Below are 26,760 nucleotides of genomic sequence, written 5' to 3'. Positions count from 1 at the left end.
ATTACTTCAAGAACCCATTCATCTCACGTTACCGTGATTCCAAATGGATATCATTTTAATCTATTGGACAGTGCAAACTATAGCTGATAATGGTAAACCTTGTGTTATTTTTCACTGGGGCCAAAAGCCAATCAACCAAAATTCTTCCCCAAAATGACTCTATAACTTAGTTACAAATCTTTGGGGAAAATGAAGAACAAAAAGAGAAAGAAAGGGGTTTATGAAGTACACACTAACAGCCACCATCTCGGAGCAATGATTCTGCAAATGGACATTGTTTTACCTAATCAATCAAGTTTGTTAAACGCAACAGAAACCCTTGATGTGTGTAATGGAGGAAAACTAGCAGCTGCTTAGGTCATCACTGGAGATTTTCCTACTATCTGATGAATATAGCCCTTTGCCCTTCCAAATTTCTGGTCGTGTATTAATGCATCAGAAAGAGAGAAACCATGCATTCAATGCCTGTTTTTCCTGATCAATAGAGGTTTGAAAAATTGATCTGTCAGAAGCACAGTCTCTCCACTAGTGGCATATATTTATGCTCTGCTATATTTAGATTTTAGAAGCAGGAGTTTTCAATACTGTGGCTTAATTCACCTATTGCAAATAAAATACCCATTATGATCCAAAGAACATTTAGACTTCTACGTATAGCTAGACTTGAGTCAGCTCAGGTTTTACCATCAAAAATGAACATTTTTCCACTGTCAGTGAACATTTCCCCACTGTTTACACTCATCTCAAATTATGGATTTACTTCCTATGAGCAAACTTTTCCAAGGCAGAAGTGTAATTATGGTTGCAGAATTCAAAATGTTCTTGCTAGCGTCTTCTTTGACCAAGCAGAGGAAGAATTTGGTCAAAGCTTGCAATTACTGGCTAATTATCATTTCAACTTTTATGTATTTAATCTTATTACACAGAAGATCTTCCTGACTTTCACACAAGATATAAATAGCTGATCAACTTCAAGCTTCAAGAGACTGTGGCCTGTTTTCAGATGTGCTAAGCCACTGGCTATTCCTACTGACATCTAGTAGTTAACACTGGTTACTTAACACTATTGGGAAAAATGTCTGTTTATTTGGGTAGTTTAGTGAGGATTTAAATGCCAAATTTTGCATTTTACTTAGCCAAAAGTCTTACAATCAATGAACTACAGCAATATTCCTGCCAATTCTCCTTTGGAGACACAGATGAAAAGAAAGCTGTTTTTGTAAAGCAGCTGCCTGGTGATTTCTTTGGGGGTGCCATTTTTTGTTTGTTTGTTTGTTTGTTTTGTTGTTGTAGCTGTTGTTTTGTTTTGTTTTACATATGTACATGCAAAAAATACTAGTCCACTAGAATCTGGTGAAACAGACCGCGATCATTCCTTATTGGTGCAGTGCCAAACAATTCCAGAGGTCTGCAGTGAAAGCACTTTGTGCACCATGTAACTGCTCCTTCAGAAGGAAACATGCATGTGCATCTTCCTACAAGTACTCTCTGCCAAAGGCAGTGTATCCAGAGAAAGACTAGACACTCCCTGTGGCCTTCATTCAATATACAGCAGCTTCTTGGAGCCATCTATGATAACATCATCTCCCCTTGTGGCACCTGGCTCCCTGAAGAGCTCTTTGCTGGAGACCTGCCCCACTGTCAGATCAGATACAGAGTTCCCAACATTTCCTTCTCCAGAGCAACTGCACAGAATTACATCCTGTGGTTTCCTGCAAGTGTGACTATGTTAATGCCAAAGCTAATTTCACATCCTACAGCAGAGAAAATTATTAATACTATCCCATTATGGCCATAAATAGGGTCAGTTTTGAGGGGGGAAGGTTTGTTTTTTTTTTTCCTTTTCCTATTTTTTTTTCCTTTTCTACACTGATTTTCTTTTGGATCTTCCACTTGAAAATTCAGAGATATGTATGTATGCGGAAAGTCAGGACAAAGAAATTATATGTCAGACAAAAGAAATTGGAAAAAATACTTTACTTTCTCTTGCCACTTATGACATGTCAAATAAAATGCTCTAAACAGAAAAACGTGATAGTATTTTATCCCCAGAATTACTGAAACTCTTTTTGCTTATTTCCACAGAAAAAAATGGGAAGACCTGTCTGCCTGTACACATGCCATGCCGTAGTCCACGTTTCACTGGAAGTTTCATGACTGAGGTATGTGCCTTTTGGGAAAGTGTAGCAAAGATATTAAAAAGCAGGCAGCATTAAGCATGACAGCATTAGCAGGGCTAAATGTAACACAAAGATCATGATATCAGATGAGTTCACATTTAGCCACTGATCAGAGTGAAACCCTGCCTTTCTTCCTGGGAGTCAGCACCTCTGTAGCAGAGCGATGCAGGCCAGTCTGAGCAAATGCACCCTGTGCTGGGCAGTACTGTTCCCAACCAGAAACAGCACATCATCATTGCTCTTCATCTCTCTGTGCATTTGCTGTAGTCTACAATGCTATTTTTTCAAGGGAAGGAAAGCTTCCAAGTTTTGCTGATCTGCAAGCTGCCTCATGCTTAATACTTTGATAACCTGAGGGCTCCTGGTAGAGATGGTGGAAAGCAGAGACCAATTTTCATGTTGGCTCATTTTCGAGGCTCCCCTGAAAAGAGCAGAGCACTGATTATTTTTGTTTATGTTTACTTTCTCCTCTGTAAACAGATAATTTACTGCTGTTTGCAATGAAGGTTTAGATCAAGTCATGAGAAGCTAATAGCAGCTGGTTAGATTTACATAAAAATAATATGCATTCACACATAAAACTAGAGTCAGTTCACTGCAACACTGTATCAGTCAATATGTTTAAAAAGCATATTAATTTCAATGAAAAACTGTGCTTTTCAGTTTGACTAAACCAATATAGTTTTCTATTCTGTATAAGTCAAGATTCCAAGTCAAATTTTAAACAAGGATAAAAATGCATAGCATGATTTTGAATTTTCAGCCAAGTTCTTCATCCTTTTCTGGTGCAATAAAGCTATAAAGATCCAATGACAACAAATAGTATTCTGGAACCAGATAGTAACAGGTGTAGAAGTAACAGGTAGTAAAAGTAAATAAGTATTAAAAGCCATTAAAGTACTAACTAAATTTTGCCTCAAATATTAAAAAGCTAAAACTGTGTTTTATTGTTCTGGGTTTTATTCCATATGTATCTCATTCAACTTTTGAATTATGTTTCCCTCAGATGAACTTAGTCAAAAAAAAGAAAAGGAAGATTTTAAAGATTAGCTCATACTGTATAGTCTGAAATGGAAGCTAATACTTAATTAACCTGGTATGTTCAGATGAAAGAGTTTTTGTCTATAATCTTGAAGCAATATTGGTTACCATACCACTCCTTCATAAATGAAATGTATTTAAGCATCTCAAAACTCCACACAGCACAATAGCTTTTTCTTCCTGAATGTTTTCAAACTCTTCCTATAGAGTAAATTACATCCTTTTCAAGAGATAGCTGTCGCTAGTGGAAGGGCAGTTGAATGCTTTTCACTCCATAAATGGCCAGGTTATATCTTTGTGTCAACCACAGTCATTGACTTGGAATGACATACAAGAGTTCTTGTTATATAGGTAGTATTTTCCATTAAATAGAAGTTTTTTTGGGGGTATGGGAGGAGAAAAACTGTTTCACCAGCTCTGCTGGAAGCCTCTACTGCTACAACAGGTGGAAGCAGGAAACAGGGCCAGAATTATTCATTCACCAGGCTCTCAGAAGAGTCCCAAGAACTGTTTCCTCAACTACTACAAATAATCTAGGCCTGCTGAACATGCGTGTATCACTAATACAGGTGATTCAGAGCTGGTTCAGTCTGGGGAAGCACACAGAAGTGTAACAGAGTTACCTAGCTGAACCATATTCTTTGGAATGCAACTCCCATACAAGCTTGCCCTTCGTTTTCATGAAACATGCAGTCTATAATTAGCCTCTGTCTGCCAAGAAATTTTGAAGAAAGTTCTATTAATACCTCCTTTTCCACCTGACCACTTTGTCCATCCGTACAATGAGTTGTTTTTATGTGTTTCCATGCAGAAAGAACAAACATTATTGCAACTTGTCTGAAGAGACTTTCTTTAGAGAAAGGCAAGAGGCAAACAAAGAACAGAAGAAAAATCCTATTGGAGAGTACAGAGGGTACAGACTTGTGTGAACAGTGAACATCTTGTGCCTAACCAAAGGGACAGATGCTCCCCTGAGACTTCATTCAGTCTGAGCTGCCATGGACAAAATCCCAGAATCACAGCAAAAACATCGATGCAAACACCATGGCTACAGGTCCCACAGGACAAATTCATTTGCATGCTTCTGAACTAGATGGAGCAGAACCAGAAGCAAACTAGCACCACCTTGTAGAGACATGCTTTTTTTATAATGAGCAAACGGATCAAGAATAGTTAGAAAAGATAAGTGGCTTAGCATGTTAACTACCTCCCCAGGAGAGTGCAATTAGTGTCTCCTTTGGGTTTCTAAAGGCATGAGTCTCCTCTTAGTTGCATTTGTAAACTCAGTTGCTGCTCTGTACATCTTCAAGGTACTCAGCACTCTGCAGTGCCCTCAGCTTATCTCTATTGGCTTTGCATCTGACTGTAAATTCCACCACGGAATAAGCTCCATAAACATGCCAGGTTAATATAAATTGATATGAAACTGAAACAGTTCAAAAGTTTCTAATTTTAGCTCCTGAACCTACCAAAATGATACACTAAACAAAGCTTTTGCTTAAAGAACACCAAATGCTAAGCACTATACATTTATGATCCCCAAATACTCCTGAGTGATAAAAGAAGCAAAGGCACTTTCAGATTTTGGTAATGGCGTTCTACAATGGCCACAGGTCATTAACTTTTCAGGTCAAGAGCCCAGAGCTACATATGCAGCTTTAAAGCACACAGAAGTGTTGCCTTGAAACAGGCCAGGAAGAAAGCTTTTCTGGTGTAGGGTGGTGGGAAAGGTCTGCCCAGTAATCAGGGCTCATAAGACCTGGTGAAGACAATAAAATAGGTACAGAGAATGTAATTGCAGTGTTACAGACTTGTCAAGTGGAGGAAAATAAAAGTTTTCAGGTCACTGGCTTCTCCATCCAGCCCTTTCAGGTAAACAACCTGTACCAAGGCTTTCTCTGTCCTTTGCCCATATGTGTCCTTTTTTCCCCTTCCTTCTTCTCCAGCTGGTACTTCCATTCCCAGGCCTGTATTCACTTCACAGCATTGTTCCATATCTCATCCTGCCTTTTATCTGCTGTGTTTCTCCTCACTTACACTTTATAAAAATATTTATTGATAGTCCCCTCCTCCCAACAAATTCTCCTTTCTTTCTAAACTGCTCTCCATAATTTACATCACATTTGATACCTACACACTGTTCTCTCCCTTCCTTCCTCACTCCTTGCCTCTCTGTTTCATCTGTCCTGATGATGGACTGTGAACTGTTAAAGACCATTTAGGACTTCATGCCATTCAGGCCTCCTATACACAGTCATATAATAAAAATGGTTACAAGCAAGCACTGATGTCCTCACTTTCCACAGGTCTGTCTGTTACTTTACCAGAAAACTGAATCTTGGCTATACGCTAAAGATGCACCTTAAACCCACACCTTTTCTATTTTTACCCTCATATTTTTACCTTCCAGGTTATGGACAGCCTTGCAATGACAACATCTAGTGATACAGTCCGTGTAATTATTTCACAGGGGCCAGAAACTCCTCCACCATCCAATACAATCTTCTATCTGGTTCAGCCTGCTGGCTGAAAGGGCAACTATCCAGCTGCCTGCACTAAGACCACAGGAAGATATCTGAGGACCAGATCTGATTGCTTTTCCTCCAAACTTCAGCAAGGTGGGAGAGACACCTGATCTAGGCCCTCCCTGTTCTCTTCAAGTGCAGGGAAGTCCTGAATGTATTGCAGCATCACATACCACCTTTCCAAAGGTGCATGTACTGCTGTAGGCATGAAAACTGTTCTTGGTACTTGCTTTGAGTGTGGGAAAGACATTCAGACCTCCAGCTTGCAATATATATGTGCTAAGAGCATTACAAAATCCATAGGAGAAAATTATTTTGTAACTTTCATGGAAGTGTACAAATTGGGTGCTGAATTTATGGGAGGCCTCCAGAGATCTTTTAGACCCAGGAGTCTAACTGGCAGCTGCATTTCTCACTCCAGTCCTCCCAGTCTGGCTGAGGCACCGCAGAGCCTCCGTACTCCATGCTGTATCTATAGGACAGCAGAGGGAGAGGGAAGGAAAAACCACTGGCCAGGGACCAGTGTACTCCCTGTATAGTTCAGCAACATGACCGTGAGACAATGGTTAACATGGTTGCTGATTTCCAGCTTGTGATTTAATTCCATAGCATATCAAAGAGTTACCCAACTTCCACCAGTTTTGCTGAGTATATGCTAGATCTCCACATCATCATTCATTTTCTATTGGCAGGATTATAGCATGTCTCTGGATAACATTCCTAGGAATAAGCACAGAAAATTTGCCAGCTGAGTTCCCACAGAGATATGAGCCTGACTTGGAAGCTGTCACTTGCTCTACCTGCTCCTATATGTTCTGCATAGTGAACAACTTATTTCCTCAGCAGTTCTTGAAATCACTTCAGTGCTCTTATTTGCCAATTGCACCAAGAGAAACAAAGGTAGAATTTAACAATTACATTTTGCAGTTGAAGGAAAGATGGAAGAAAACTAGTAAAGAAAAAGAGAGACATAGCCCTTTTAAAAAAGGCTTTCACTCATTTAAGTAACTGAGTGACATTGCCAGGACGTACAGACATGTATTGGTGATCTTGATGCCTGGCAGGTAAAAAGAGTGAAGACATTTTCTTACCCTATGGAAGTTCCTTATAGGTCACGAACTCTAAATTTATCATCATCAGACACCACACACTGGCTTTTCTTGAAGGAAGAATGAATATAGAACATTTTCTCAAAGCTTCATTATATTTCACTTAGAACATGGCTGAACTTCACTGGAAATGATATTTACTCTCTATAGCCTTGTTTTTTACAAGGATTTTTTTTTTTTTTTAATCTTACTCATAGCATACTGCTTTATCCACAAAAAAAAAACTTTTATTTTGAGTCAGGGGAATAGAAATATGTGCTTCACATCAGGACTGAAATACACCTGCAAGTTAATAAGCAATGTAGCTTTTTTTGTTTATATATATTAAAAAAAAAAAAAAAAAGTTATGATACAAGATTCTGGAATAACAGTTTTAATAGTGGGGAAATTGTGAAAATATATATGAATGGATGTTGAGTACTGAGCATGCTGGCCCACAGATGTGCAGAAAATCCTGATTCATATTTGCATGTAAACATTTTCTGAAAGCTCTCCATCACATAATTCCATTCTCTTTAATTTCTTATTTCTGGTTAATTTCTCCCCAAAAATCTCAACCCAGCATTCCAATGGAAAACAAAATTAAAAAAAAAAAATCAAGCAAAAACATCAGAATTGAACTGGAGAAAAAATAAAGATGTGAAACTTTATACACGACAACTTCTATAAATAAAAAATACTGAAAGTTTCCCCTTTCAAAAAAAGGAATGGGGAAAAAGACGGAACCTCTACTTCCATATCTAACAATTCATATGAAATGTGCACTTAAGTTTATTATTATTATTATTATTATTATTATTATTATTATTATTATTTAACTAGTTGTTTTACTAGTGGTTAAACAGGTGTGGCTCAGAATAAAGTGAAAGACAGTTGTTGGCTTCGGCAAGCAGCCATTTTGTGTTAACAATGACAAGATTAACAGCAAGAGAATCAGAGGTGGAGCTTTTGAAAGCTTGTCAGATTTTTGTTTCACATAAGCAAAGCAATGTGTGGGTGGTAAAAAACCAACCCTTGCTAGAGGGAAACTTGAGAAATTTAAACCTGGAGTTAAGAATTAGTTACCCACACTTTTTTTTTTTTTGTCATTTCTGTATTGTTGTGATTGACTAAACAAGAATCGGAGGCACATAATCCATTTGTGGATAAAGAATCTACTAGTGTCTTTAATCAACACCAAAGAAATCCCAAGATCTTACAAACTGGCTTGCACTGACTGTCTAAAAGTTCCTCTGCTTCTCTAATGCTGAACTCGCCTGATTTTGACATCTGATCTGGAAGGTCATGAGATCATACGTGTTTGTGGCATCAATAGTACTTGTTTGTTCAAGCAGAATAAATACTACCATTGGGTTGTAGTATATTTTAATTAATTGTTGTAATATATAAAGGGAGTGCTAGAGGTTTTTACCAATGTTATGTTCCCTCAACAGACATACTGATGGTATTCTAATTATTTCCCAAACTGAAATTATATAGTGACCCATGGGATTGACATAATTACTCACAAGAATAACCTGATATCTCTAATGTCAGAGGATTATACTTTGCTTGAAACTGGAAGTAAGGAGCTTTGGGTGATTTTTATTTATTCTGAAATTAATGATCCAACTTTAGCTTGCTTTAGCCAAGTTCTTGTTTTGTTCCTTTACAGCTTTGGTAGAAGTTTTTAAAGAATTTAACTTTGATGTCTTTAGTTCAGTCGTAAATGCTGCCAACTCCTGAGAGCACGCTCAAATTCCTACACCTCAGTAATTACCTGGAAGTCAACAGCAATACCCATGTGTCTAAATCTTGGCAAGTTTCATTCCTGAGACACCTTAACAAGCCAAATGATTTTCTAAGCTGTCAAGCAATTGGTGGTTACAATATGCTTCTGCAAGACATCATTAAAAACAGAGACATTGTCCCTAAAGCCTTTTACCCCCTACTAAAAAAGTGTTCCTAAATGCAAAGTGACTGCAACATGGCAGCTGCTACAGCCAGAGCCGGGACCCAGGACTTCAGCTCTCTTCTCAGTGCCCTGCACCCAACACCTGAATAGTTAGTTACATGGGGATATGTGCACACAATAAAGAGTCAGGATAAACCTAAGGGTGCAACTGGACAACACAACTAAGCCAATGTAGCATCTGGCTGCCTCCAGAATGGCCAGACCTGCTGCCTATGCCTACTTGGCACATTAGGCTGATATGGCCAGGTTGTCTGAGCCAGCTGCAAAGTGTCTTGAAGCACCAGGCTGGCAGACTATGCACCCTACAGAAACAACAAGATTGTTTGCTGCCAGTGGCCCTCCTGAAGCTGTTCACTGTCCTGACAGCAGTTGCCCACAAGACAGGGAGAAAAGTGCAGGTGGGGGCAGGCAGGGCACAAAAGCACTCCTTAGAACACTATCAAACCTTCAGGTGCCTTTTTCTCCATCGATAAACCACACAAATATCCACAGGTGTACTTTTAACTCAGCCTGCTAAAATGTGCAAGCCAAATTGCATTGTTTGTTAACGGACAGTTAGAAAACACCCCTTTCTTTCCCTCCACCTGAGGCGGACTATTTGTCTTTCTGTATGGCATCCCTGCTTCTTAGCATGCAGCATATGTGCCAGGAAAAAGTACGCTCATCCAGGTCCAGTTCCGAGGGAGTAGAGCCAGCTTATTTAAATCAGAGGCATCATAATGCCTGTCCACAGCCCTGAGTACAACAGCCCTGAATTATCTTACACGTGGCATTTCCAGGTAGGATTTACCCAAGCTGTTACACGTTCAATACAGCAAAATGCTAATCAACACATGCAATTAATTACTGTCTATATGTAGGGCTTGAAGCCTTAATTAACATTCCTCTCTGATTAAATTATCGCTGATGATTCCAAGTCTCAGGTGAAACTGAGTGTCGGAAGTTTTTAGTGCTTGATCTTCCACCCCCCTATCTCCCAGGACTTCAAAGCAAACATAACGTCCGTTTCCCAAATCCAATGGAGCTTTGCCATGCCCCTTTGTTTCCCTGGCCATATTTCCTGCAGCAAAAATCCCGAACTTAGCAGTTTTGCCTGTTTCACTGTCCCTTGATGTCACCAGGTCTCTGCAGTTTAGTTTTATAAAAGGCTTAAGAAGCTAGTCATTTATTTTTCAATGTTAGAATGTCACTGGTTTTATATTTGAGGTATTTCACAAACAAAGATGAGGAAAGACAACCTCTATAGCAACATATGACTAAATCCACTCACTTGAGTGAACAATGTTCATTTTGAATTTTTGCTACCCTGTCACTCAAAGTAAATTTCTCTGCCTTAAAAAATCCTTTTGTTGTATCATTTCCATCATTCATATCTCCTGTTTTACTTTTGTCACTTATCTCCTGTGTTTCACCATCTGAAAAAGTAACTGATTGTAAATCCATCAAAATTTATATTTGTAACTAAAAAGCTGTTTTCTCAAAAAAACAGTTTTATATAGCCAAAAATCTAACAGCACTCTGAACTCAGAAACTCACATGTTAGTACATTGCACTTTGCTAAAATCTAGACATTGCTTTTTAAAAATTAGGGTAGACAGAAACCTGCCCAACCATCTCATGTGATGAACAAATGTGTCCAAGTATTAGATGAAGTGCTTGGAAAACTACCAGGCTGAGATGATTAATAGCAAGGAAAGAGGTATTTACTTCTGAGTTCTCAGCCAAAGTTCTTGTTGCCTATAAGAGCAGAATGGTTGCTAGCTGACATCAACCTTTAGAGCCCAGGTGATTAATTTGTTTTATTAACTGTGTTGTCACCTCCTTCAAGGAGACTACCTTAGGGTCTAGCTGATCCTAATGGGCCCCTAACATCAAATTTTCAGAGATTCTAAAGTACTGGGAACATCTAGAGACTTCTCACTTTTATAAGGTCATATATGATGAAAAATATCTAATTTCAGCTACACAGGCTGAAAAAGTTTCCCATAACAAGTTTTGTTTTCTCTAAAATGAAGACAATAACATATCCTTATCTCTTAGATGAAAATGCATGCTGAGAAATGTGCTTGGATACTTGGGGGGAATTTGTTACAGATATGCAAAAATCTTTGTATAAAAATATATGTTGATTTAGATTGTTATTTTAGTAAATTGTGTGTCATATAAAGAAAACTGATTTGGTCTAGGTAATAACTTCCTCTGATTTGCAACTTGCTAACATTTTTGAGATTTTGATTTTAGTGTTTGGAACAGTGAGAAATAAATATTTCAAAATCTTGTATATTTGCATAAGGTGGGGAGATGAATTTCCTTCTCATCTCCTTGGCTTATCTCTATCTTCATGTGAATTGTCATTCACCATTTAGCTCATTTTTATATTGTATGCATTTAATTTTCACCGTTTCACGTAGTTCTCAACAGCTACATAGGCTTAATAAATTGCATCGTAGCTTACTACTACAGCTCTGTATCATAAAGAAAACAAGCATATAGGTATAGCATAATTAGTATGAGGGAAAGTAACAACTGATTACAAAATTTGGCTGAAATACAAAACTATACTTCCAACTTGATACAGTGTCAGTGTATCTTACAATTGGGAAATAATTTTGTGAAGGGTATATTTTCTCAGAAGGTTTTTTGTTTTGTTTTGTTTTTCTGGGAAAATAAGAAAAATAACAAACAACAATGGATAGCTTTTGCTACCTTTGAAAAGATGTGTTACTAGGAAAAGCAGAAGACTAAACATGTTTTATCCACTAGCTTAAATCTGAATGAAGTATAAAAACTGCCTCCAAGCAACCATCCCTCTATGCCTTTGAGTGAGCCATTTGGGGAACTTTTCATTGCTTACCTTCTGATTTGGCTCCAGGACAATACATACTGGTAGGCAAGCAGATGTGGCAGAGGGGAAGGGCTGTAAAGTAGATTCCCAAGGTAGAGGGAAAATGAATGAAAGAAATGAGCTGTTCCTTGTGAAATGTTGATGCTGTTTCGTGGTCCAAGTGTGCCAAAGAATTAAGATGTAAGGCATAGATGGAGGCATCCCCTCTTTTTCATCTGTGGCCTACCACAGAACCAGAAGCTACAGCTATTGTTACCTGTGGAACCTCAGCAAATAAAGACAGGTCTGGATCCTGCTGCCTCCAAAAGTGCTGGACTGAAGACAGTCAAATTGACTTTCCTCATTTGGTTGGGCCTTGTTGCTGCTGTTAGCCTGTTGTTTGCAAGGGCTCTGTAGTTCCATCTCCCTGTTTTGGATAATGCCCATCTTTCAAGTTCTTTTGCCTGATTTCTGGCAGTGCACTTAGAACTATTTGTGATGATTATTCAGCAATTTCTAGAGCAGAATGCAGTGAATCACCTTTTGCAGTAAATATTTCTTCAAGAGGCTTGGGGTGTAAAACAATACCTGCTTGACATGTTCTGGTTAAGCCTACCTGTTGCTAAAGTTGATTGATGAGTCGTCAAAGGACACGGAACCCTGCCCTTCCTTTACAAGCACTTCACACTTGATTCTTTTAGAGACTTAATAGTTGAGTCACTGTTATATTAAAGAGTCTCTGTAGCTAGAGACCTTGGCTCGGAGTGCTCATCAGACTTTAGCCAAAAGCATTTTACTATCTGTCTCTGAGTATATGAATGTGAAATGTTCTTGCTTCATGCCCCACACAAGATCCCTGATCAATTCTGAGTGCAGCCAAAGTCAGGCACCAACTCTTCTAGTCAGAAGATGATTTATACTTGCTTAACAGAGAGCAATAGTTGGATTAGAGATGCATTGGACAAGTTCCTAATGAGGAAGCACCTCATAATCAGTGTCAAGAAGTCTCATACACACAACCAGTGGTTTAGGTGGATGACTGACGGAACAAACTTTTTTTTTTTCTTTTTTTTTTTTTTCCAGTGACTGGTGGATAAGGTATTCAAATTTAAAATAAATAAAATAAAATAAAAATATTAAAGGTGGTTAATGTAACCCTACATATCCTTCACCCACCTGTCTTGCACTGAGGGATGATCTCTCAGTTCACAGCTGGCAAATATAAGGTAGTCTTATGCCAAAGCCATCATGGGTCAGGTGCTCCCTAAAGGATAAGGTAAGACAAGACAAAAAAGGTAAACTCTGCTACTCCATTCTGTACTTGTTTTGATGAGGTTTTGGCTCAAAGGCAACACATTTTCTGTGAATTGACCACTGAGGTGTGAGCTTTTTGCAGGGCAGGTATGTAGCAGTCAGGCTGAATCCCTTTAGTCCTACTGTTGCTCATTGGCAAACATTTTGGTTTGACAGCAACAAGCCCTGATGAGATGCCCAAAGACACCCATAAATGACTCTTTGCTTCGTAAATATTTTTGTTGGACACCATGACGCAGCGACATGACAGGTCCCATCTGTGATACAAACCTTGCCTGTACATGGGTAAGTATGAGCCTAATCCAAGTAATCCAGACCTTTAACACTGACTCAACCATTTCAAATTCATGCAATGTGCAAAAACAAGATAACCTACGAGTCGGACCGACCTACACAGAGCTTTCTGGAACTTCCCAGGTTCCAGCCCTGAAAAGTTAATTTCCTTTTGCCTCTTAAACCTCTATTCCATGTTAGGACATGATCCACATGCATATTCCCTCCGTTTTACCTCTTTCTCTCTCTGTTCCTTTGCCATGTATCTCAGATATTGCCTAGTTTATTACCAGGAAACCAACAGGTACTTGACAGATGGCAATTTGCCTGCTATTAATTGCTGGGAAACTGCTCACTCAGAGATCTTATCCGTTCATTTTCTACTCCTTATACTAATTGGCATTCCTGATTGGTGATAAGGAAGAAGAATAATTAGATATAGATGGAGCATTTTGACTGATGTAATCTACACAGCAAATACCTGTACAGCAACAATCACAACTGTGCAGAAGCTGGCAGGAAGATTTGCATAGAGTTTGTGTGTGGTGTTCAGAAAGACACAGAGCTCATGAATTACCATACACGCTTGCAGAGCTAGCTGGGGTATCAGCACAAGCCAGAAGGTATCACTTTAGTAAGTGTTAATTAGCATTGCCAAAGTCCATTCTCCAGTGTCGATAGCCTTCAGGAACAGGCAGCCTCCAAAACCTTTTTAAGCAAATAGACCCATTAGTGGAGGCAACCAGAGCGATGCTAGCTGTGGCCAATCATTCCAAGGCTGAGCAGCACGTGCTCACACTTCCCACCACCCTCCTCCAAAAAGGGCAACCCCTGCCATCACTGCTGATGCTATTTTTGCATGGTCTCAGTGCAGGCCCTGCAGGTGCTGGTCTCTGAAACGCGGACGCTCTGGGGTGTGCTCACAGACCCTGCCTGCCAAGGCCAGGCTCTGCAGGGTGGTGGTGTTTCAACTTGCAGCAACCGATTTCACCAGCTCTGGTGATCATCTGCTGTGCTAACATGAGTCAAGGGAGATCCCTACCAGGCAGGACAGCAGAAATGAACAACAGATGGGGCTGTTCAGGAAAAGGAATGTTTCTCAACAAGAGCCTTCAGAAATATTTATTTTATGAGTGAAGATTAATGTCCTTTAATTTGTTATAAAAAAAAATATTGAAATAATATTGCATTAGGTAACTGTTTCAGGCTTGTCTGCTGCAATAGATGTTTAATGAATAGCAATCTGGAATTAGTCTAGGCCAGATGAGAAAAATTTCCTGAATGCTGACCACTGAGATTTTAATGACAGAGGAAGTAGCATGTATTTTGCTGGGTTTGTGTGTTTGCAAAGGACATGCAACATGCTGTTATGGTAACAGCAATGAGATAGTAGAATTCCCTCCTGGCCTACAGGTTCAGAGATCTCTGTAAATGCTGTCTCAGGTTTGCTAATACTCATTTACACTTTCAAAATATTGTCTTTTCTGTATGTTCACACCCTTTTTGTTTTGTCTTTCTGTGAGTCTCACTGAGCAACATTGCTGACAAGAGCATTGACCCAATGGCAAATTCAAAGCCAGTTAGGTGGAGTTTCAGCAAAACACCAGGTTCCAGCCCACATCCAGGAATACTCTCCTGAGAAGGTGAGTTCTGAGAACCTGTTTCAGCTCATTTTGAAATAGAAATATATCATGTGAATAATAACATAATCATATTCCCCTCACAGCAGCTCATATGGTACTTGCTAGATATTAAGTATCGGGACACGTATACAAATAAATTACAAACCCAAATAGAAAAGAGTTGTTTGGATGAAATACATGACCATTTTAAAGTGAATGAAAGAACAGGGTTCCTCCAACCATCACTCTCTGAAAAAGTACTCACCAGGGGCAGGAAAGAAACCACCACCTTCTTTCTTTAGATCTTTTCCCTTCTCCACCACTTTGCAGCCTTGTATCTGACATCAGAAACATATCCTGCTGCAGTTTCTCCACAGATGAGAGAATAGTTGCACTTTGTAGCCTCTCTGTTTGCCAAAACCATCAGATAGTATATTCGTAGGCTGCTATAATCAGCTACAGCAAGCAACTAACTTTTCTTGGAGCAATTGAACTTAACGTGGTTCCTCCTTTACTTCTTTTTAATTTTCTTTATTTGCTTCCCTTTATTATTATTATATTTTAATTAAACTATATTCTATAGGTTGGGGGGAGAGAGAGAGAGAGAAGGAGAGAGAGAGACTGCTCCCTCTTTCTACAAAACTGATGTATTTATAAGGATGACAATTTGATAAAAAATGCCCCTACTTCCCTACTTCTTGAGACTTCACACTACAGAAGTCTCTGGGTCTTCAGCCTGTGAAAGAATCCTTATGTGACAAGAACCTTTCTACTTGATAAATCCTAGCTTTAGGTAGTATTTCACAAGTGGTAACCTCTTGAGGACTCTCAGACATTATGATAGAGGTTACTTGACACCTACCACAAAACAAGGCAGAACTGTTTTAAGAAGATAAAGTAGCCCACCAGCTAACGAGGGCCTATGTTTGTGTGTGGTCCTGTGTTAAGGAATAATTGAAGGTCTGAACATCATGAAGCACTTCTTTACTGTGCAGGTGGCTGAGCACTGGCACAGGTGGCCCAGAGAGGTGTTGGAATCTCCCTCCTTGGATGTCTTCAAAAGCCATCTAGGCATGGTCCTGGACACATGGTTCTAGGTGGCTGTGCTTGAGCAGGGACATTGGACCAGATAACCTCCAGACATCCTTTCCAATCTCAGCAATTCAGTGATTTTGTGATTCTGTCTGGGCCTTGGTATCTTTATCGATTTAACACTGAAAATAAGTGGAAAAGAAATTCACAGTGAAGCAGTGAGATGTAGAGATATGCAGTTCCTTTCAGATGAAATAAATACATTTGCTTAATTTCTTGGAACATCTCTGTTTGGTACTGCAATTTTCTATCTCCTCCTCGTATATTTAGCATTCATCCTTGCTACTTCTGCAGGTATGTTTGCACTGGAGAGGAATAATTACTGGAGATCCTGAGAGATTCATTCCCCCTGAAGTTGAGAGTCCTTCTGTATTTGAAGCTTCCCATCTAAGTGCTTTACCATCCCTTCACTTGGACTCCTTAACCCCAGTCTTCCTAAGCTGCTTGGTCTGTGCCCTCTCCAAAGCTAAAGGAACTACAAAAAAAAAAAAAATCCTCCAGGCAAACATTCGCACTTGGCCTTTCTGAATTCCTTCTTGCCTATATGAATGAGAAAGTCACAGAAATTAAACAGCTTTTAGTCTGCTATCCAGAAGGTTTCTGCCATCCTGCTTAGGGACCTGCCCTCTGTTCCAGGACACGTGCTACATGGTTTGCTCTTCTGACGTTGTCAGCAGGTCCTCTGGGCAAGTCAGTTTGTTCCCTTCCTGCTTGTTCTTTATTGACCTCACTTATTCTTCGGAAAAGAAAATGCTATCAATCCCTTTATGTTCTGTAAGCAATAGTTTGGGGACTTGATTTTATTCCAGACCTCAAACCGCAGCAAAATCTAGACATTAACAGTGCGCAAGACTGTATGGAGTAAAAACTGATATATACCCCCATATTTACTATTCAGACAGGCAGTGTTTCGGGGTTTGTTTTTTCTCCAACCAGGTTCAGCCTTTAACTAAAACAGAGTTTTCAAAGTGTCTGGCTCCTGGCCTAATGCTAGTCCAGGGGAAATGAGACGATCACAGTGGTAATAATATGTATGTTGGACTCTTAGTCAGATGTGGTTGTTTTATTCTTAGCTTATCTGTGCATATGGGATTTCAAAAGAGGAGAAAGTAGTGTGGTAACAATTTGCTTGAAAAGGCCACTGTTTTTTCAGTCTGAAGGTTTAAAGGGGTTGTTCAATTTTCATCCAGATGTTAAAAAAATAAAATAAAAAAAAAGCCATCTAGTGTAATATTAATCAGCTCTGACTAGATGTTGCATCGCTGGGGTAGCCAGGCATATGCTTGAGTTGTCAGGTTCATTTTTCTTTCAATTTACTTTGATTGTATCAGTCGGGACTGGTTCACATTACAGCTGTGCTGGCAGTGGCAGGCTTTTCAGGGAAGTCCTCCTATCTTCATGACTCAATGGCTGTGAAATGGATGTAACTGCCTGATTAGAAGTGTCCCGTGCCTTTTGCAGACCTTGCTGGTCCCTTCCCTAGCCATTCTGCCATGCCGTGGTGTGGGACTGGGCTGGGACAATGTGCACCAACAGTGTAATGAGCTGCAGACCTGCTCCCCCTTCACAGCTTGTTCTGAGGGAGGATCAGCTCTGTTCAAAGGAAAAGAAAAATAGGATCCTTCTGTGATCATGATACTTCAGATTCAATTCTGGGTCCTGATGATGTGATTAAAGCACAGAGTAACTTACCTGTGTGAACTCAACATAAGCTTTTTGTTTTTCAGGAACCTTAGTTTCTCAACTTGAATTTCTGAAAGACTTTGAAACAGAAGGCAAGAGTAACTCTGACTGCTAAAATATGACTGTCAAGATACAATGATTCACTCCTCTATGCCAATCGTTTTATTTTCAGCAATGAAAATACATAAAATTAAGAGAAATTACCAAAACTTCTTTTAATTTCCCTGATCAATATATTTAGTTTTTCAAGTTTTATTTTTTATCTTTTATTTTTTTTAATTCCCAAGAAGTTCAGTTTTGCGTTGCTCATATGCCTTGGATGTTGACTCTCCATTTATACTCATGCAGATAAACTTTACAGTTGTAAACATGTATGGAAGTTTTTGTAAGGTCACACCTAAGCCTGAGTGAAGCTGATAATACTAGAAAAAGATCCTGTTGACATACTGTTTTTCACCTCAGCTAATTTCTTTTTCATGGATAGTATTGGCTTCTAGAAATATTTAATTCTCAGTCTTAGAAAAAGTATTTCATATCTGGATTGTACTTCAATATTTTGTGATTACATTTCTAAAAGGACTATTATTGTCAACATTCAGTTACATGTATATATGTATATATATTAAACTAGGATCTTCCTAAATTAAAACTCCAGAAAACAAATTTTTGAGTATGTTCGTTATCCTACTACTTTTTCTCAAAACAGCAGATCTTAACTGGAATAGAAATTGTCACTTTGCAAAGACCTCTGCTAACTGCTAACTTTACTTGCTAAAATATTGCTGACATGGAAATACAAAACACATTGAGTGTGTTTTGACTGTGTGAAAATTACACTGGGAAAAAAAAAAAAAAAAAGTCTTGATTTTCTCCATATTGTGGTTTCATGGATACCTGTACAAATTGCTGGACACAGAAAATCTTACCGTTAAGATTTGGTTTATATCTTATAGACAGAGGCAATGCCACCAGCCATGACTGGTTGATCACAATGGAGGGGAAAAACTTGCATTTTATGTTGTAAAATAATCCTGCTGTAAGGAAGAAAAGTATTGGAAGTGGTTTTGGAGTCTTTATAACAAACAATTCGTAAATAGATGACAGGTTTGAGAAAACTATGATGTCCTCTGGGATTTTACAAAGACAAAGGACAAGGTCAAATTCTGCTGCTGCTCACTTCCGCTTGTGGTGCTTTGCAAGCCTTGAGCATCTGAAATTCTGAATAGCAACAGGAGTCTGTCTGAGATGGGCATCAACAGATCTGCTGCACCACAGTCCTGTTGGGAATATTTTAATTTCTTTGGCTTAGGGAGGCCTCAGGTGCAAGCAAAAAACCTCAGCCTTGAAAAGGGAGACACTAAGTAATGTTGGGAATCTCCCCCTTTGGCATCATCCCTAAGGAATCTGTCTATGACCTAACATAGACTAAGAGTGATGAAAGCTCATTTGATCACACAGCTAATGAATAATGAAAACGTTTTTTTTTTTGTTTTTTTTTTTTTACCTTTATGCATACAGCAAAACCACATCCCCAGTTCAGTGTTAGAAACAGTAGTAGCTTCATTTTTCCTTTTAGTGTACAGGATTATGTTCTGGCCTACTCAGTGAAGAACCTATGACTTAAATGCAAATGAGTACAATATAAAGGAGAATATAATATGGTGGACCAAATCCAGTGTGTGAAGTTTACTATATTTATATACGCATGTAAGTATATGTTTCATACACATATTTTATAAATATATCCTTCTTTCTCTATTCTGGCAAAACTTTTCAAATCTTTTTCTCCAAGTGTGTTAAATTTTGCTCACATAACAGCAAGTGTGAGGCTTAATAGACTTTATACCACAAAGAACCTTGGAATTAAATTAGGTAGGATTATTCCTTACAAACAAATAATAAAGTTCAACCTTTGTTCAAAACACAACTTTGAGCTCACAGATAAACTAATTTCAGTTAATCTAACTGTTCTCTGTGCTTTGCTGATTTTTGCAGTGAAAAATACTCAGAGAAATATATTTTCTTCTATCTAGCAATCAAGAAAGAAGATGATTGTATCTGTTTATAAGCTCTATGGATATCTCATTTTTCAGACTGAATCTAGTTTTTGTGGTTGTGCAATTTAACTAATTGAGTACTAGTCCCTTGAATAGACTGAGAGTCTTCTGAAACTTTATCTTCTGTTCCAGTAGTTACTAAACCTGTCACAACAACATAACTAAGTTATATTATAGATGGTTACATTCAGGCAGTAAAAACATTTAATTGAAACCCATTAACAAAAAGCACACCCCCTCTCCCCCCCTTTTTTTCCCCTATAGTCTCTGTTAAATCCCTGTCAAGAAAGCAGCATCTCATCTGTACTACTACCACAGATTCACTTTAGCGTTTGGACAAATACTTTCAACCTACGCCCAGATTTTGGATCTCATACCTAACTTAGTATTTGTCACTCATGACATATAACTGAGCATGTGGGCATGGTTCAAATGGCTGTTTCCTCAGTGTACTGGATGATTATCCATTTTCCTTCCCTTTGCAGAGTTAAGAAAATGTTTTAAAAGGTACTAACAGATGAGAAACATTTTTTTAAGGTTGTGAAGAATATCCATTCATTTGCTCTAACAGCAGGAAAAAGAGGATAGAACAAGACTGTGTGTGACAGCTAACCAAACTGGGGACTTCAATGAAAAATGTGTAAGTGCCTTAAGCCTTTTTTAATTTCATCACCATCAAGTGCTGCCTCAGTCACGAAAATCTCAGCTCACTCTGGAGATAAAGGAGATCTCAAAACATATAGTAAACTGTGTGGGCTTTCAGCTTGGAAGTAGACACAGGTTCTGTCCTTTGAGCTGTGTAGACCAGGAGTTTTCCTCAACCAGGAGATACCCTTGTTCTGAGCATTGCTTTGATCCCAAATCACGGGAAACAAAGTCAGGAGGAAGTGTTTTGCCTTTCTACTTTTCATTTCCTAACCTGGCCAGAGCCAGGAAGTGCAGAGATAAGCTTAGTGACAAAGACTGCTTTAATAAGCTTGCAAAAGCTGCTCCCTTCCTTTTAGGAGCTTTTCTCCCGCTCTGTCTTTTTTTCTCATTCTCTATGCCACCTGGCAAGCTAGTCTCTCTCCCCAAGGGCCCATTAGGCTTTGCAATACCTGAAATGCATCAAACTTGGCCAGCTCATGTAGATATCTGATGATATAAATTCTATGTGCTGAAATAAGTGGAGAAGAGATTTCCAATTTGAGGCTAAGCAATATAAGATTATGAAAAAAGAAAACACATTCACTGGCAAGGATGAAGTGACTGTGACATAGGAAAGGAATGAGGCGTTCTAGCTGTCCAGTTTTGTTCTGTTTACCATAATGATAATATCCGGACAGAACTTAGCATTATTGAGAGCTTTGGCATGATTTATCAAGTGACCACAATCTGAACAATGTCTTTTCTTATTGCTGTAATGACATTGCAAATTCATAATGTCTGTGATTCGTTATCAGATGGGTGGATCTGGAAGTTTCTAAGGCTTCTGCTATCTACGATTAACTTTCCCCATCGCAACAATCTAAATCCTCCCAAAACACAAACAGTTTTGCACTTAATTAAATTCAAGCCCTTGAGTTTACAGACACACTGTTCTGTATAATGCTGAGCCCAAACGTAACTGCAGGGCTGGATCTGAGCCAATGGTTCTTCACCTAGAAACTCTCCGACTCACAGCGAAGCAGCCCAGAGCATGACCGTTCTGGCCAGCGCACAACTATGTTCATCTGGAACGCGGCTGCAATGCCTCCCAAGAGCTGTCCCCAGCCTCCTCCTACTTCCACCTCCCCACAGTGCTGTGCTGTGGGCTGGGACCAGCACTTCCGTGCTGCAATCTGCTGGCAGGGGCAGAAAGGTGCCAGTCAGTGCTGGGTCTAAAACACAGCTGGGAGAGGGGAGCACAGCTGGGGAGCCCAGCCCTGCCAGGGAGTGGCAGGCATGAGGGAAATACCGAGGCCAGTCGGGTATGACAACAGGAACAAGGACAGAATTCGTTGTTATTTATTGAACAAACACTTCATTTTGGCCAAGAAGCTCCTGAAAAAATGACACCTCACCCCACCAAAAAACAAACAAAAAAAGGAAATAAAATTTCCTTGTCTGGGGTTATGATTTTGATGTTGTTTCTAAAAGGAGAAAGGGGATGGAAAAAAAAAAGGAAAAAAAATATTTTTAAACAAACAGTGTTCAATCTGTAAACTAAAATGAAACCATATCTCAGGAGACTGTTTTAGCAGGATTTCTCTTCGAGTCCTGTTAGTTATTAATCTTCGCACTACAGTTATTTACCTGCTGTCACAAATCAGATAATCACAATATTTCCTAATAGCAAGAAATGAAGTCTAAGGCCCCACCTAATCCAGACAGGTGATGTCACTAGATTTGGTAATCTCAGGCTGTCATCTACCATCCATCTCATAATTCAATTACCATGCCTATTACTTTGTCAATCACACTTATGCAACGTATATCAAAACCTACTTGGAAAACAGAACTTGTATGTGATTCACAGCTGGAGTGTAGAAAATTGTGTGTGTTTGGGGTGTGGAGAAGAGGAGGCAGAATATAAACAGGGTAGAGAGAAGCAGGATGGGACTGTGGGCTTGGGTTCCAGCAAGGCTCTAAAGGTTCTCTCTGTCAGGGAACTTGGGCATGCATTTCTGCCAAGTGCACATAAGCTGGTTGTTACAGGACTGAGATGCAAATGCTTACACTGAAATCCCAAATTTAATTATGATACAAATCTTGTCAGAAGAAACTGAAATTAATCCATTCTCCTCTCTGACTGTCATTTCAGGTTTTTTACATGCTCAGGGAATCCACATTGCATCTGCTTAAATTAAATTAATTCCTCTTCTTGCCTCCCACCCCTCTTTAAAAAAAGAAAAAAAAAAAAAGAGAGAGAGAGATAAAATATATTCTTTTATATACTATCTTTTGGTTTAAGAAAGGCTACATGCTAAAATACAACTTTGTGGCCCTTATTAAGTCCTTCTCTTGTGCAATTGTAGGACGCAAGGGATCCCAACCAGAGAAAGAGGCTGAAAACACAAAAGCAATATGAACTATTCAGTTGGGGTTTGTGAGTGAGGTAGAAGGCACAGATATTGCAGTCATGGGAAACAGGTTGATGAACATAATATCGGTTACTTAAGGGTACCAAATTTCACAAAAATAAGGAATAATAATAATTAGCCTCAGTACAGTGATGTATGTCATAACATAGGGCAGAACAAATAACACTAACAATGCATCTGAATGTCTCATGTCTCTAAACCCATTGCTAAGCAGGAGACTGAAAAGTGAGCAGCAGTCATTCCTAAATCTTCAGTTTTGAGCAAGTTCTGCTCCTCACAAAGCTGGTAGAAGCTGACCATCAGCTAACTCTCCCTTTCGTAAGGACCAGAACCCTGGGCTTCCTGCACTGCACATTTCTTGGAAATTTGCACAAAGTTACTAGGTGACTGGCCTGAAAGCACTGAATTCCTATTATGTTCAGTATTACAGCCTAAGAGTTGCATATTCCTGGTTCTGTATCAAAACTTTAGCCCCATTGTTTTTTATGGAAATTCTAAAGTGAAGAAAATGTGAACCACTATCCAGCAATAAATCAGGCTAGATTTATATATTTCAGAATATTACTGTCTAAAAAATCTTTATCTCCAGCCAAAATTGTAATGATTTCTGTTTTACACTCATCAATAAAGCTGACTTGAACTTTCTAGCAAAGAAAGATTTCTTAACACTGTTCTTATGCTGTACTCTATAGGAAATAATATTAGAAACATAGAATATGGCTTAATTTCCAGCAGACATAAAAAAGCTAATTTTTATTTTGAACAATGGAATAATGATCTGTTAATAAAAGATTGCTCCCACTGATGGCCACCAATGCCAAGCAGAGGTGGGCTGGGCGATTCAGAGATCCTTGCCTGCCTTTGCAGCTGTATGTCTTTGAGCGGGTCAGTTTATCCAGAAACATTTGTAAACTGGCAGGTTATTGTGCTCCATGGAAAGCCTGACTTTATGTGAAAGAGCTTGTGAGTGCTGGTGGCCTGAAAGCACGAGGTCAGCTTGTGTCTCAGCACTTGAGAAATCTGGCATCAAGGTATCTTGCAAAGAAAATCTATTGCTCTGAATCAGAATGACTTTCTTAGCACGTGAAATCTGGTAGATACCTATATATGTTGAAATTATTTCACTGTTTGTGAAACAAGCTTCACTGCATGACAAAACACTTCCTTATAGTAGATAGCTGTTGCCTTAACCACAAAAATGAGTGTAGGTTCAGCTGAGATAAAAATCCATCATTTCATATGTTTATTCACAGGTTTCAAACAGTTCAAACCTGGGTTTTCTGCCAGTACCTTTGGATCTGTACCTCTAGAACATCATAAAACTTGGTAGAGATAAGAAGGGGGAAAAAAAGAAGCAGAACTTCTGCCGAAGTTTGGGGAAATGCAGTAACAGAATCACATTTTTATGCACTCAGAACTAACCTCATGCTGATTGCTGTGATTCCTTCACTTTTGGTAAAATTTCACTAGTTCTAAACAGATGAAATTCCATAAAACTGATATTTATTGCTAATGCATGAAATGAAATACCATCCAAAAGCAAGCAAACAAACAACAGTGGTGTACTGATATTTCATTTTTATTCTAACTTAATAAATGTTATGTGTATTCTTGTGGTATTTGTATTATTAGCCTCCTTTAGAAAGAGTTAGACAAAGAAGAGGGGAAGACCACAGAAGAATACTTCTCTTCAACGGTATATTACTGAAATAATAATTGTAATACATTCCACAGATATGATTATTGTACCTGCACGGTTAAATTTTGACATTTTCAGAAAGGAGAAGGAAAGCACACAAAATATCTGGCTGGGCAGTTCATTATTCTGGCATTGAAAGTATCTGGAATAACCTGAATTCTACAGGCAAGTAATTTATTTTATTTTATTTTACTTTACTTTACTTTATTTTATTTTATTTTATTTTATTTTATTTTATTTTATTTTATTTTATTTTATTTTATTTTATTTTACTTTATTTTATTTTACTTTATTTTACTTTATTTTACTTTATTTTTTAAAAAGAAAAGAAATCAAAGAAAAGAAACCCAGCTTTAGAGATGTTGACTTTGCATCCAGGACCACAGAATCAGATTTAAAATCCATTTGACAACAGCACAATTTCTGTTATTTTTATGGAGACATGCAGAACGTCCCGTTTCTTAAAATGTAATCCTGCATATTTCAGAGAACCAATGCATGGATGAAACTGGAAGGAACCTCTGAGGGTCATGTGGGGCAGAGGTTAAGGTGAAGCAGACTGCTCAGGGCTGTGTCCAGTCAGTGTTTGAATATCTCCACAGAGATGCCACCATCTCTCTGGGAAGCCTGGTCTGATGTCTGACTGGTTGGTCAGTGTTTCTTATGTTTAACTGGGATTTTCTGTATTTTGGTGTGTCCATTCCCTCTTATCCTGTTACTGGACATCATCTGCATCCATCTTCCTTACACCCTCCCATCACCTGTGCACATCAACACATGTATTAGTTTACACGTATCTCCCACTAAAATGCAAAATATCTCATTGTTTCTGCTTCAATAAACCTCCATCAAATAAAGGATATTTTAAGCTTTGGTAAGTGCACTCAGTGAAGTAACACAAAACCAGATGTCTTTTATCATCCTATTTCTGGCAAAGTCTTTAGCACTAGGGATTTTATCTCATGCACTATGAAAAGTGTCATGCACATGTTAGAATACCCCTGTGGATTGGTTTATGTGGGTATAGCTGGCTGCCAATTCAAACAGCATATGACAGAAATGGAGAGGTATTTTTCATAGGAATGATAAAGAATGTTCTGTGACAGTTCATCTGAATTGACTCCAGTGAGACATTCCCACTCTGAGTTAACTGGAAATTAAAAAGTCATGTAATTATATTGGGGGGAAAAAAAAAAAAAAAAAAAAAAAGATTGTCCAGGACCTCTAAAGCACAGTTCTGGCAGAGGATTTGTTTTTATGAGCCCTAAGCTCTGTCCCATCCTTCCCCACCCCCACCCCCTTTTTAAATTCACCTTGTTGCTGTTTCCTCCTCACAGAAAGAGAGAGGAAAAAAAAAAACGGGGGGGGGGGGGGAAGGAAAGTTTTTCCTTCCTTTCACTGTCTTGCTGTTTATTTTTTTTCCTAAGAGGTCTCCTACTCAGAAACCCTGATTCAAACCTAACAAAATTGAACATACAGAGAACAAAATGAGCAGTTCAGTTCTAACATCACAGACCATCTCTTTACTTGTCTTGCCCAGAGGTAAGATCAACAATAGCAAAGAAAATAGTTGTTTTCTTACCTTGATCTTCAGGATCTCCAATATCTGAGAAACTGTAGTTTATTCCTGTATTTAACTAGAAAGTCTTTGGTAGCAATGAAACTAATACTTTGCCTTGTGCGTATAATCCCATACAATTTTTCCTTTCGACGGAATTGTGCAGTAAGCCATCCCACTAACAGTCTTTGGGTTAGGTCCATAGCTACTGACTGAAATGCTTAATTTTATCTGCACCAGCTATCTCTGGAAAAGGCTGTGTCTAAGTCCCATGGCTCTTCTTTGCTCCTTCTTTGCTCTACAACTCTGAGTAGACCATGTGCACTGCCCCTAAAAAATCTGATGCTTCTATTATTTTTAACTGTGAATCTTGCAGTACAGATTTGTAAAATTGCAAGTGGAAAGTTTCTGGCCTGCGACTGAGGCTAATGATTTGAATGAAGGAGCAAAAACAGAACACTTCCCATACTCAACTTTCTTCTCTTCTCTAAACTGTACTGTCACAAATTGTATTTGTCTTCACCATCTGCACGTCTTCATAATCCAGACTTAGCAACATAAGCCAGACTTAGCAACACTACTTTCCTCCCAGCCTGGATGCCAAAGCTGTGCTTAGCTGTCGGCATCACAAAGATGTGTTGACTCCAGTATGGCTAAACAGCCAAAAGATGTGGGTTTAAAACAGCAGTTCTCAGACTTTTGGCACCACAAACCACTGACAACTGGTAGGATGCTCACTGACTACTCCTTGTACAGTCTAATATTAA

General features: G+C 38.8%; 1 long non-coding RNA gene across 1 annotated transcript in view; it reads right to left on the bottom strand.

Moving 5' to 3' along the window:
• LOC121061891 overlaps positions 1 to 26,495 on the bottom strand; it is a 56,494-nt gene extending 29,999 nt beyond the window's left edge. The window contains exon 1 of the long non-coding RNA XR_005815318.1: positions 26,018 to 26,495. This is a non-coding gene — a long non-coding RNA (uncharacterized LOC121061891). The remainder of the gene's footprint in view (positions 1 to 26,017) is intronic.
• Between the last annotated feature and the right edge of the window lie 265 nt (positions 26,496 to 26,760).

This window comes from Cygnus olor, chromosome Z, assembly GCF_009769625.2.
Source record: "Cygnus olor isolate bCygOlo1 chromosome Z, bCygOlo1.pri.v2, whole genome shotgun sequence".
In the NCBI taxonomy this organism is placed as follows: Eukaryota; Metazoa; Chordata; class Aves; order Anseriformes; family Anatidae; genus Cygnus; species Cygnus olor.
This window is presented reverse-complemented; position numbering and strand designations above follow the sequence as displayed.